Genomic DNA, 14,117 nt, shown 5'->3' with positions numbered 1-14,117 from the left:
AGACAAATTATGTCTCTTTATTGTTGTTTATTTCGTGAACAGAGTCGATGGTTTTATATTTTCAACATACTTTTGAATATAACATGATGATGCCAGTAAGACTGTAATAATGGATCATATGTACAGAATGTGCAAATATATACTTATACTGTGTACACCTGCTGCAGGACAAAGTTTGAGTTGGCATGAAGCTCTCTCCTTCCTTCTTTCTTTACTCTGTACTGTGACTTTAGGGGAAACGTGTTTGTCATTGCTCCGTCTCTAATTAAATATGCTACTGATGCTGTTTTGGCCCATTCTCTATTGCAAAAGAAATTTGCAATCTCAATGGAGCTCACCAGGATAAATTAAGCCCAAATTAAATGAATAATAAATGCTTGAATACATTTTTTATCAAGTTTCAAGTATTATAACTAAGCCTAACTAAGCTGAACTCAAGCATAAAATTCTTACTGAAAAGATTAGGTCATTGATATAAAAACTTATTGCATCAATCATTTGTCCTTTAACAAGTTATAATCCCAAATATGCTTTGTTTCCAGCCTCTCAAATGAAACAATTTGCTGTGTTTTTCAGTTTTTCTTTGGACTTTTGGTCAGATAAAACCTTACCAAGAAAGCAGCATAAAGACATTTTTAAAAGGCAAGGCGAGTTTATTTGTATTGCACTTTTAACAAGGTAATTCAAAATGCTTTAAAACATAAAAGGCATCAAGATAAAATGTAAAAGCATCATAAGGCAACATAAAAAAGACAAATAAATACAATTAAAAAGAGTTAAATGGAAAAATTGTTAGTACAACAAGCCTCTGATTTATTTAAAGGGAGCAGCTAACAGAAATGTTTTCAGCCTTGGTTTGTTAAGAACAAGAGAGAGTTTCAGCAGACCTGCAGTTTGTTTCAGATATGTGGTACATAAACACTAAAAGCTGTTTAGTAAGGAGACCTGTCACAAATAGGGTCTAAATGGTTCATAACGTTGCAGATCAGAATGTATTTTGGCCCTGAACCATTCAGAGCTTTATAACTCAACAGCAGTATTTTAAAATAAATTATTTGACTGACTGGAAGCCAGTGTAAAGAGCACAGAACTGGAGTGATATGATCTAATTTTCTGATCTTGGTGAGGACACGAGCAGCAGCGCTCTGAATCAAAATACAAACATAAACGAATTAAAGCAGCTGTCTCATGCCACTCAAGAGAATTAATTAAAATCCATTTAGGCTGTTAACACCAGTATGGGTTCACAAACACGTTCAAATAAATAAGAATCAAGGGTTGTGCTCAGAGAGGCTGACCAATATGAGCATGATTCAGTGCACAAAATATTGCAGACACTGAAGAGAAAGCCAGTCACCTTTGGATGTTATGCAGGTCATGAAAGACTGTTGGCTGATAGTGGTCAGGATGCAGGATGCTCTCTGCAGGATAATTTACACCAGGCACCATGATCACCTGATCTGACACAGTGGCCATCTGGAAAGAAGAATCTTTTGCAGTCTGTAGTGGCACAAGAAAAGATAAATCATCACACTTGGTGCAATAAACAGTGCGTGAAGAGTCACTAGCAGGGCTCTAGACTGGTAGTCTTGTTTATATTTTAGTTTTGCTTCCTCCCAGAAAGAATTTATCACCTTTTCCACCATCGGACAGAAACCATTTTTTGGTAAATAATTCAAGAAGGACTTGTCTAAAGCACGTGTATCTGTTCATATTTATCCCTTTTAATGTCCATTTCTTTATCTGATCATGACTATACTGTGTAGCTTACTCCTGTTTCTATTTCCTACTGCCTCCACACTCATCATGATGATGTTGAGGCGAACCAGCATCTTGTATGTACGTTATACCACTGAGCAGATGGCCCTAGCGCTTTAGGCAATAAATGATATAGATTCATTCCACAGGGATCTGGCACATGTGCAGTGTGATGTACCCTAAGAGTAAAAAGACACTTTCTCACCCACTAATGTACTTGAACCTGCGTTTTACACCTTTTAATTCACACCAGCAGCCTACACTATTCAAGGTCAGAGACGGGAAGAAAGAAAACAGATCAGGGTCAGAGATCAAATGAATTTTCAGTGATTGAGTGCGCTGAATTACATTAACATTTATTTTTCCTAAGGAAGAGTTTGTGTTCAGAACCCCAAATTAGTCTGATGGAGCTGCTTAGAGGTCAACAGACGATGGAAAGAGGCTGTGTGTGTGTGTGTGTGTGTGTGTGTGTGTGTGTGTGTGTGTGTGTTTGTTTGTGAGAGAGAGATTTTTTGGTTTTTTTTATTGAGAAACTGGATGTTGTATGAAAACAGTCAACTTCCCTGGAGAAAATAAAGGTGTAATAAAAAAGAAACAAGGACAGAGTTTGACCCAGTGGATAGGGAAATCACACTTACGCCTCATTAGATCATACAACATCAAGTGGAAAGGAGGGAAAGCGTTCATACACTGAGTCATAAACATGTTTTACATTCACTGACTCTGCTGATGAAATCTGACTGGACAAGTGAGTTTTAATCATCCAGTTGCCACCACACCAACATTAAAACAACCATGACTAAAGAATTTAAGGGTCAAGGTCTTGCTTCAGAATAAATCCCTGCAACAATACTGGGTTCAAGCCTTTCCTGCAGTCTTGTGAGGTTTTTGTTGTAATGACAATTCACAATGAACACCAGTCAAAAATCAATACTCCTTTCCTATCCAGGTTTTTTTCATGTCCAATTAAATTTCCAGTTATTTCACTTTCAGTGAAGTGTCAGTATTGTCAGTGGTTACATTATAGTGAAGCAGCAGCTGGAAATGTAAATCCAGACCATTAATACCATCACATCTCCATCCCATGAAACTGCTATTTTAAAAAAAAAAAAAAACGCTTTTTTTAATATGAAGCTATTATAAACAAACTTACAATACGTGTCTTCAGCCATATGCATACCACACAAAGTGGCAAGAGTCAAGTACATCGACATATAAGCTGAACTTGAGCTGAAAGTGCTAGGTTTCGAAACAATAGAGAGAGGGTTTCTTTTTCTTTTCATGCCAAGGTGCATTCTGAGTTTTCAGTCTGCAATGGAGGATGTTTCTCTTGTCCTGATGTCATTGGGGAGCTTTTTGTGTGTTGCTCAGACCAATTACAGACCAATCTCAAAATGGTCTTTTTTGGTCTAAGTTTCTGAAGAAAGTAATCTCATCTCAATTGATATTCTTTATGAATAATAATAGTGTTTTTTACTGTTTTAGAGCACTTCGTAATACCAAGACAGCACTTGTGTTGTGTGCGTGTAGTTAGGGTTACTAATGACTTACTACTGACTGCAGACAGGGGTGACTGTTCGATTTGAGTTCTTTTTGGGACCAGTATGTATGATTTAGAGGCATCTAATGGTGAGGTTGCAGATTGCAACCAACTGAATACCCCTCACTTCACCTTCTCCTTCCTAGACTCACAAGCCAGTCTCTAAATGCTATATTCCGATGATTATACACTAATGCAAACATACCTATGAATATTATATTCTGTTTCTGCCAATAGATGCTCCTAAATGTTACACACTGGACCTGTGCCACCTTTGATACTGTTGGTCATGGCATCCTCTTACACCGCTTAGAGACTTGGATAGGAATACAGGGCCTCAGCTTACTACGGTCATGCCTTTCCAACTGAACTTTTTCTGTCGCTCTGGGTAACTCTCCTCAGGTGAGCTGTGGTGGCCCTTAAGGATCTGTCCTTGGCCTACTTCTGTTTTTTAATATACATGTTTTAACATTTTTATGCTGCAGACTGCAGATACAAACAAACACACACACACATATATAAAAAAATTTAAAAATAAAAAAACTTCCCTCTCACCCTCTTGGGGTGGTATCTGTGTCATCCTCAAGCTCGGGTCCTCTACCAGAGGCCTGGGAGTTTGAGGGTTCTGCGCAGTATCTTAGTTGTTCCTAGGACTGCGCTCTTCTGGACTGAGGCTTCTGATGTTGTTCCTGGGATCTGTTGGAGCCACTACCCCAGTTTGGAGGTCACTGCCCCGAGTGCTCCTACTACCACAGGAATCACGCTCGCCTTGATCTTCCACATCTGCTTCAGCTGTTCTTTCAACCCTTGGTACTTTTCAACCTTTTCGTGTTCCTTCTTTCTGATGTTGGCGTCTGCTGGTATGGCCACATCTATCTCCACCGCTTTCTTCTGCTCCTTGTCTACCAACAATTTGTCCGGTTGGTTGGCCAGGACCTGTTTGTCAGTCTGGAAGCTGAAGTCCCACAGCACCTTGGCCCTGTTGTTCTCAGCCACCTTCTGTGGTGCGGCCCATTGGGATTTGGGTACTTCTATTCCATACTGGGATACAGATGTTCCTGTACACTATTCCAGCCACTTGGTTGTGTCTCTCCATGTACGCTGAACCGGCTAGCACCTTACACCCTGCTATGCTATGCATGATGTGCTGGACTGTCTCAGGGGCATCTTTGCATAGTCTGCACCTTGGGTCAGATCTACTCTTGTAGATCTTGGCCTCTATGGCTCTTGTACCTAGGGTCTGTTCTTGTGCTGCCATGATCAGTGCCTCTGTGCTGTCTCTGAGTCCAGCCTTTTCCAGCCATTGGTAGGTCTTCTCAATATCAGCCACTTCTTCAATTTGGCGGTGGTACATGCCATGTAGGGGCTTGTCCCTCCAGGTTGTCTGCTCCTCTTCCTCCGCACTCTTATCGAGTTTCTGTTGCCTGAGACATTCACCTAGCAGTTCATCCTTTGTGGCCATTTTTCTGATGTACTCTTGGATTTTTGATGTTTCAACCCGGATAGTGGCCTTGATGCTCACTCGGCCTCCCTCTTTCTGCTTAGTGTACAGTATCAGGTTGCTGGATATGGGGTGAAACCCTCCGTGCATGGTGAGGAGCTTTCTTGTCTTGATATCTGTGGCTTCTGTCTCCTCCTTTGGCCAGCTTATGATCCCAGCAGGGTATCTGATGACTGGTAGTGCGTACATGTTGATGGCTTGGATCTTGTTCCTGCCATTCAGCTGACTTTTCAGGACCTGCCTTACTCTCTGGAGGTATTTGGTTGTGGTTGACTTCCTTGCGGCTTCCTCATGGTTTCCATTAGCCTGTGGGATACCAAGGTATTTGTAGCTGTCTTGGATATCACCTATGTTGCCCTCTGGTAGGTCAACCCCTTCAGTTCTGATCATCTTGCCTCTCTTTGAGACCATCCGGCCGCACTTGTCCAATCCGAATGACATCCCTATGTCATTGCTGTAGATCCTGGTGGTGTGGATCAGTGAGTCGATTTCTCGCTCATTCCTGGCGTACAGCTTGATGTCCTCCATGTAGAGCAGGTGGCTAATTGTTGCTCCACTTCGGAATTGGTACCCGTAACCACTCTTTGTGATGATCTGACTGAGGGGGTGGCCTATGCAGAACAGCAGTGGTGATAGCACATCTCCTTGGTATATGCTGCATTTGATGTTGACTTGGGCAAACGGCTTTGAGTCGGCTTCTAGGGTTGTCTTCCACATTCCCATCGAGTTCTGGATGAAGGCCCTTAGGTTCCTGTTGATCTTATACAGTTCCAGACATTCCACTATCCATGTGTGGGGCATTGAGTTGTAAGCTTTCTTGTAGTCGATCCAGGCGGTGCACAGGTTGGTCTTCCTGCTCTTACAGTCTCGGGCGACTGCTCTATCGACCAGTAGCTGGTACTTGGCTCCTTAGGTGTTGCTACCAATTCCCTTCTGAGCACCGCTCATGTATTGAGCTACGTGCTAACTCATCTTAGCCGCGATGATGCCTGACAGGGCCTTCCATGTTGTGGAGAGACAGGTTATTGGCCGGTAGTTGGATGGGATGGGTCCCTTCTTGGGGTCCTTCAGGATTAGGACCGTCCTGCCCTGGGTTAGCCACTCTGGGTGGGACACATCCCTTAGCAGCTGGTTCATCTGTGCTGTTAGGCGTTCATGGAGTGCTGTTAGCTTCTTCAGCCAGTAGGCATGGATCATATCGGGGCCTGGTGCTGTCCAGCTCTTCATCTTTGACACTCTTTCTTGGATGTCTGCCATTGAGATGGTTACTGGTTCTTGTTCTGGGAGGTTGCTGTGGTCTGCTCTTAGGTCCACTAGCCATTGGGCATCTGGGTTGTGTGATGCCTCTTTTTCCCATTTGGCCTTCCAGTATTCTTCCACCTCAGCTCTTGGTGGGTCTGGCCTGTTGTTATTTCCTCCACTGAGAGTACACCTTGGCTGGTTCAGTGGAGAACAGCTTGTTTATTCTCCTGGCCTCTGCCTCCTTGGTGTATCTCTTCAACTGGGTGGCCAGTGCTGTTAGTCTCTGTTTGGCAGTTTTGAGTGCTTCAGGTATGGAGAACTTGGTGTATTTCCTGGGTGGCCCTTTATTCACCATGTTGCCCTTCTGTAGCTCTGCTAGCTGGCTGACTTCTCTCCGTGTTGCCCTTATCTTGGCCTCTAATGTAATTCTCCACAGTGGATGCTGCCTGTTATGGTTTCCCATCCTGTATCCAAGCATTTCTAGGATTACTGTTGCTGTACTGTGTATCAGCTTATTAGTCTCAGTGATGGTTCCCGTAGGGATTGTTCTTAGTGCAGCATTCACATCCACTAGCAGATCTTCTGAAGGTACTTTACAAGTCAGCCTCGGTATTCGTTGGGGGTTCCAGGTTTCTCATTGGGCCATGATCTTCATTATATATATATATATACAGCCCACTTAAAGTCTGTGTGTGTCTATGATAATTTTTTTATTATCAAATATCTATATCTATATAGGACAGTTAAATCTTAAAATAAGGTAAAATCAATGACATTTAAGAAATCATAACTGAGGTTTATTTTACAGTTTTACTGACAGCATCAGGATTTCGTGTGTGTGTGTGTGTGTGTGTGTGTGTGTGTGTGTGTGTGTGTGTGTGTGTGTGTCTGCTCTACCATTTCCTTGCGGCCATCAATGTTTCTTCTCACCATCATACCCTTCTCCCGCTCCCTCGAGTATGATGGACACTCTTTATGGATGAAAGCTGATGGGAATGGAGGTCATGTAGAGTGAAATGACCGTATGGCTGCCCTGAAGCATTGTGGTCATAGGCGGGTGAAGGTACAAGCATGTCTAATGCTTGCAGCAAGAAATCTGCAAGTGACATTTTGGATGCAGATGATCATTCTGATGGGAGCCAAAGAAATCTGAAAGAACCTAACCTGAGCTCATCCTCAAAATGTCTGCCAGTACTCTAACAGAGTCAGGGAGCTTGTATATTGGGTCCTGTGTGCTATTTCTCAATATAGATTATTCATTTGGATGAGTGTTTTTTCCAGTGTAAACAATTAAAAGGTGTCAATGACATGTTAAAGGTGTGCTGGTTTGCCTGTCCCCTGCAGCTCCTCTGATATCTAACAGCTGCCTGTCGCTGTTTCTGCTTGTACTATTTATCCCTGCAATATTTAAAACTGGGGCTGCATTCATAAAATAGACTTAATGTCAATTTTGATCTTAAGTTATATCTTAAGATCTTAAATCATATATAAGTAGTTGTGCATAAAAACATACCTTGATGCAGAAATTATCTTGCTTGCAAGCATGTGGTGAACTTATAGCTTGAGCTATATGAACAATGACTGAAAGATTATTATTCAATTAATATTAATTGCCATTTTCCCCAATATAGAGCCTTCAATCATGCCCAGTATGGCTGCTTCTATTAGTTTTTTATTGTGTTCACTAAGGGCCTACTCCTGTTAGTACAATTAGATGATAATTAGCCTGATCAGCCATGGTCAGTAATTAGTACACACACACACTATTAAACTATTAATCAACCCAGCAGCAATCAACGTGAGACAACCTTATCGTACTTTAGTGTCTTAGTAGTGGTGACAAAATATTAAATATACATAGCAGTTTGAAAAGCTCCCTGTGCTCTCCGGGGAAAGTATTATGCCAAACTCCCTTTAAGAAATATGACATCTTAACAATTCCTTACTAAAAAAAAATAACTTTAGAAGCACAAGAAGTGCGTCCTGTGAAACAAGTGCTTCTCATTGGTGGATCAGATATACACCGAATTAAAGGCCCAGAGTGTTGCTGGTTTTGGAGTTGACACTGAAGGTCACCTTGACTACAGGCCTGGCTTTATCTCACAGCTTCAATACTTCATGTTTCTAGCCTCAGCTGCAACATTATGTTTTCTAGGCTGACTCATTATTAGCTGCACCTGAAGATCTGTAGAGTTTTCCTATCAGCGCACACAATGGTGAAGTAACCTTGACAACAATTAATGTTCACTTTAGTTAAGTTTCAAGTGTCTGCAGGTCGATTTGTGCTCCGTAACAAGAAATTCTTTTTTTAGTTTTAGTCAAACTATCCATGGTGATAAAGATACAGAAAAGAAATGCATGGCAAAAATAGCATATTGTCAGTATTTTAGTATTAGTATTACTTGGGAGTAAAACTTCACAAATCGTGTTTTTAGAGGAAATCATGTCCCCTGTAGTTGGTACCCTGGTCATTACCCAGACCTCTGCAGTTTGATGTCTTTAATTTGTGCTGCCTTACATCTTCTGTTCAGTTTTTCTTTTTAAAATTTCTAAAGACTCTTTTCTATTTCCATAGATTAATAGCTTTTTCTATTTTCTGTCGCATTGACTAAATACCTTGAAATGTTTTTGCAATATTAATACTTTCTAGTCATTCATGCCATGAAGGTTAATTTTAAAAGAACTGAAACTGCCTGTGTGTGTAGAATCTAGCTCTGTGTCATCTGCATGTACACTTACACCTATAAAGAGTCAGCTTACACGTACTGACCATTTTATAATTCCACCAGAACTATAACGTCAGTCTAATAAAGGTTTCAGATTGACCCTGTTCACTAATCCGTAAAGCTTTAGGGACTTACAGTACAATGTGACGACAATCTGCCGACTTTTTTCTGACCTCAACTAACCACATTTGATTTCAGGTAGGCAGCTAAAAGCTACAGGAACAAGCTCGCAACACACACTTAAAGTGTACACACACACACACACACACACACACACACACACACACACACACACCTTCCTTCCAAAACTGGAGCACTTCTGGTGAATATTGGATGGAGTGATGGGGTGGCTTTCCGTGGAAGAGCTCTGAGGCGGTGGGGGGGGGGGATGAAGCCAGGGGGAAAATGGAAAGTGACGGAGGCTCTCTCTTTGTCTTCTGCCCTCAAGTGCTAAAGTCGATTCAGTTCTGCTGAATTTGACTACCTGCAGTTCAAATCAGGTTCAGGCTGACAGTCCTTCACATGGACTCCATGTACCCCACTATTAGCTGATTAACACAGACAGACAGAACTTCACAGCAGTCAGAAAAGAAACTAATTGAAGGTGTCACAAACATTTTCTCAGTACCATTAGCTGGGGTTCAATGTTGGAAAAAGGATAATCAAATTAAGAAATGAAATGTTTTCTACATTGGAGTATATTTCAGACTGAAAGGACCAGTGTGTAGGACTTAGTTGCATCTAGCGGTGAGGTTGCAGATTGCAATTGGCTAAATGCCGCTGTCCTCACCCTCTCCTTCCTAGACTCACAACCCAGTCGCTCAACAGAGACAAAATCTTCTGTGCTAAAACGGAGTGGAATTAATAATAAAAAAAACTCCATTGCAGAACCAATCCAGAGTCTTTAGGGCGGTGATACTGTGGTGACAAGTGGAAGTCATGTGCTTGTTTTTAAGGAAAAAAAACACAACGATTCTTATTTTCTGGTAGTATACGCTAATGAAAACTAAATTCCATTTCAGATCCTCCTAAATGTTACACACTGAACCTTTAAATCTACTAATAAAACAGTCAGTAGTCTTAACCAAGAGCCCTCCTGTGATCATTTTAGGGGACCTCTGTGTTCTTAATCTTGTGCAAATCTGCAATGTTTTCAATCTCTACAGTAAAAAATCTAAATTATCACCAAGATTTTACCAAACAGGGAGGTCATCTGATAATAGGGCAACTGCGCCATGGAGCCAGACCTTAAAGGGGCCTGAAGTCTCTCACAAATTTCATCTTGTAGATGGGCCCTGAGTAAAAATCTAGTTTCAAGATTGGTTCACTGGGAGAAATGAGGGAATCCTTAAAGACCAATAGCTCATTTTTACCCTGAGGCCTCTATATCCTTGTGTGGATAATTGCAAAGTGTAAATTCAGGAGGATCATCCATCTACTTAAAAGTCAGAAAGTTTATCATTTATCCTGAAAATTACATGTGATCCCAAGGTCAAAGTGTGAATGGGTTAAGTTTTGGTACGCAACCCTACCCCGACAGCTCCTGACAAAGGTTTAGGCTCCATGTTTGGGTTTCATTATTTGGGTTTCAGGTTGGATTTGGGCTGCTTCGGTGTGGGAACATTCTGACCTTATATGACCCCTAGCCTGTGTATGTTTCAGTTGTTGATTATAATGTTAGAATTTCTCCTCAGCCACATCTGTCTCGTCAATATTTTGAGCTTTATGCGGTTCAGAGAGATGGTTTATTATTATCAGATGCTGTAGTGTCATGTGTTGGTAGCTGGCTGCAGTTTGTTGTTGCCACAATGATGATGGATTAAGAAGAGAACAGCACATTGCAAATTTATCTGCCATTTTCTACGCTGACTGAATTATTTTCTACATCAGGACACCTCGGAGTGAATAATCTAACTGAGAACTGACCGAGAGAGAAAAAAGTGAGGTAGGCTGTGTTATATTTTTTAATTTTTGTTGTCAGAGTAACTTGTGGTTTTGATCCGATTCTGTTAAAGTTTCTGTCTGGTCATGAGTCATCAAGCATCAGTAGCATTGCTATGGTTACCTGCAATTTACTATACCTTGTGCACCGCTTTAGAACAGTGGTTATTTTTGTATTATAAGGATTTTTAAGGTGACCTTTTAAACCTTCTTATGTTATATGCTAGTACAGTCGTGCATATTTGTTTACTGAAACATGAATTCACACACCAGTGCGCGCACACACACACACACACACACACACACACACACACACACACACACACACACACACACACACACACACTCTGCCAGCCATTCAGCACAGCCAAAATCCAGGTCTGTGTGGTGGAAGAGACACAACCATCTGGATTCACTGCTGTAAATTTTACCATCTGAAAACATAAATAATGCACAACTGTAAAAGTGTGCTACTCGAATGGAGGAGATATCCCTATTTGAAAAGAAGTAAACTTTTCCTGACAAAAAAACTGATACATGAAAAAAGATACACATGGTACGTGTATGTGGAGGGTGCTTTAGAAAAAATGTCTTTCCCCTGAGAGAGAGCTTTTTTTTAGTAGTGACACACATACTTCTGTGTGATTGATAGCACAATTTGTTTTTTAGTGCAGAGAGATGACTACTTCAATGGCAGATTGTAACTCTCCAGTGAGGAAAACCTTTGAGTCAAACCTCTGACATTGTTTTTTAAAAATGTCAAAAATAATTGGATTCTAATGGGATTGTCAAGCACCTCTCTCTCCATCTCTGCAGTCATGCAGCCCATTAGAGAGCGCAGAAACGGCACTGCTGGAGGAGGCTGTTCAGTCCCACTCAGGCCGCCCACACCCGCCGTGTTTTCTCTTGTGATTTTTGTTTGTCCAAGTGAGAACAATGTAATTTGAACTGTGGCACCAAAGAACAATACAGATGCCTGGGAAATAAAATGTAGGTGCGGTCCTCATAAGGGGACACTTCTGTTCAGTCTCACGCCAAAACGTGTAATAGACCCACTGATCCAATAGAGCAGGGTCAGCAACCTTTACTGTCAAAAGAGCCATTTTTGCCAAAAAAGCTGCAAAACCTTCTGAATATTTTTTTGTCAAAATCATAGGGAGTCACTAGAGAGGGCCTTCAGAGCTACATGCGACTCCGGAGCCACAGGTTGTCAACCCCTGGTCTAGAGGATACCATGTCAGTGTCACGTTTTGCCTCACCTAGACATTAAGTACACGCAGGCATGTATTTGTTATGCTATTTCTGTACTCCAGAAGTGAAACTGTGACTTTAAAGTTCTGACTCTCAGCTTTAATTGACCAATGTTTACATTCACATCAGATAAAAAGTGTACTTGTAGTCCCCCAATTTTTTGGGACAGAAAGTAATTGGAAAGTAGACTTATCTTTTTCCTGCTGAATTGTCCTAAATATGGGAAATGTGTTTAAAAGGCCTGTGAGTCCTAAACCCAATATGAATATGAATACCCTCTAGCCCCCTTAAAGCTACTTTCATATTCATATTCTATTTTTTCTGGCTCTGTCCTGTTACCGTATGAATCCAGTTTCCCTCACAGGGGGTTAACATCTCCCTCTGAAAATAAAAGGCATTTGCAGGACATTGAGGTTTTGGGGCAATTTGGTCCAGATGGGAGATTTGGCTGTTGGTCTGGATCTCTTAATACATCCATGCTTGTGTGTGTGTGTGTGTGTTCAACCACCTGTGTATTGTGTGTGTGATGTTTATAAAAATCTGTTCATGCTTTGTTTTAATCACAGTTGGTGCCAGATGGACAAAGTTTAGGCAGGTTGGATTTAAAGTTGTATATATTATTTTCTCTAATATGCAGATTGACTCTACAGGCAGCTTATCAATTGAAATAATTAATGTCTTCACGCCAGTGGCCTAAATAGAAAATATACATGTCAATAGGATCATTTGGTAATGGATTATCTTTTTGCAGAAATGTTCTGCTAATTAGTTTTCACAGAGATTAACAGAAACCAATGGCTTCCAGGAATGAGGGAAATTAAGCCAAAAACGTATGCTTAAAAATTTCAGAACCAATGTCAGATAAAACAGTCTGCAATTTAAGAGATCGAACGTGAAAAACAAGCCAGTACTTGCACAGGTTTACACATAGATCAACAAAATGGTTGACAGGAATATAACAAATTATGCTGCATTTGAAAAGACAATATGTAACTTTTAGCAGTTAGATGAATGACTAAAAATATGTTGTCACATAAAAATGCTCAAGATATAGTTTTGAGTTTAAAAAAATATATATTTCCTTCTTAATTAAATTATGTTATACTGTATCACAATTAATTGTATTTGACAAAATTATTAAAGACGATTGATCGATTTGTAAAAGTGGCCGATAGCTGCAGCTCTACACTGCCCCATGTGACAGATTAGACACACAGCGTGTAATGGACAAAGGTAACTAAATTTAAAGGCCCCAGTGTTAGTATGTTAAACTGCTGTGTAGAAGTGTACCCAGAATGGGTTCAGTACATGTTGACATCACAGTTGGTTTCGGTAAAAGGTACAACAAACCATCTTCAACCAGAAGATTTAAGTGTTAAATGACTGCCAGTGTGATTGAAAGTTTATGATAGACAGTTTTTTCAAATTCAGCGAATGTTTCCTCACAGTCCACTAGCTTTCCACTCTGTGTGCGCACTGATTTTACACAACTTTGGCTCTGTGAATGGGGAATAAAATGGTCCGTGCCACACAACAATAAATTGTTATTCTGGGCATGATTTTTGTGCAGGCAAGGTTACTTTCCCACGGACATTCTGCTTACTTTCTAGATTGCCAAGATAATGTGTTGTTGATGTTAGCTATAGTAGCAGGAGAGTATCGCTGTCTGGAGTTGGTGTACTGGCTCTCTGGTGTGCTGTTGTTCACACAATATCACGGTAATTGGATTTCTCCAGAATTGCATAGCCCTCCTGTAACTACAAATCATGTATAGGCAACTTTACATTTGCAAATATGTGCTGTACAGATATGTTTTTGTATTTTTCCTGTTGTTTTTAAACACGACAAGACTCCAGGAAGTCACTGCACTGGGCCAAGAAATAGTTTACAGGTGCTGGTGGGTGGATTGTGTTACCTTCGGACAGAGCCGGGGGGCTAGTTGTTTCCCTCTGTTCCTTGGTCTTTGTGCTAAGCTAAACTACGTTAACCAACTGCTAGCTGTAGCTTAATATTTGACTTGATAATGGTATCAGTGTTCTATAACTCTTGGCAAGAATTAAAAAGAGTCTATGTCCTATAATGTGGAACCATTCATTTAAGGTTACTATCAGTTTTCCTGTGAGGAATGAAGAATAAAATAAAAAGAGTTTTCCGTTTC

The sequence above is a fragment of the Dicentrarchus labrax genome, unplaced genomic scaffold, assembly GCF_905237075.1.
Source record: "Dicentrarchus labrax unplaced genomic scaffold, dlabrax2021, whole genome shotgun sequence".
NCBI classification, from domain to species: domain Eukaryota; kingdom Metazoa; phylum Chordata; class Actinopteri; family Moronidae; genus Dicentrarchus; species Dicentrarchus labrax.
Note: the sequence above shows the minus strand (reverse complement) of the source record.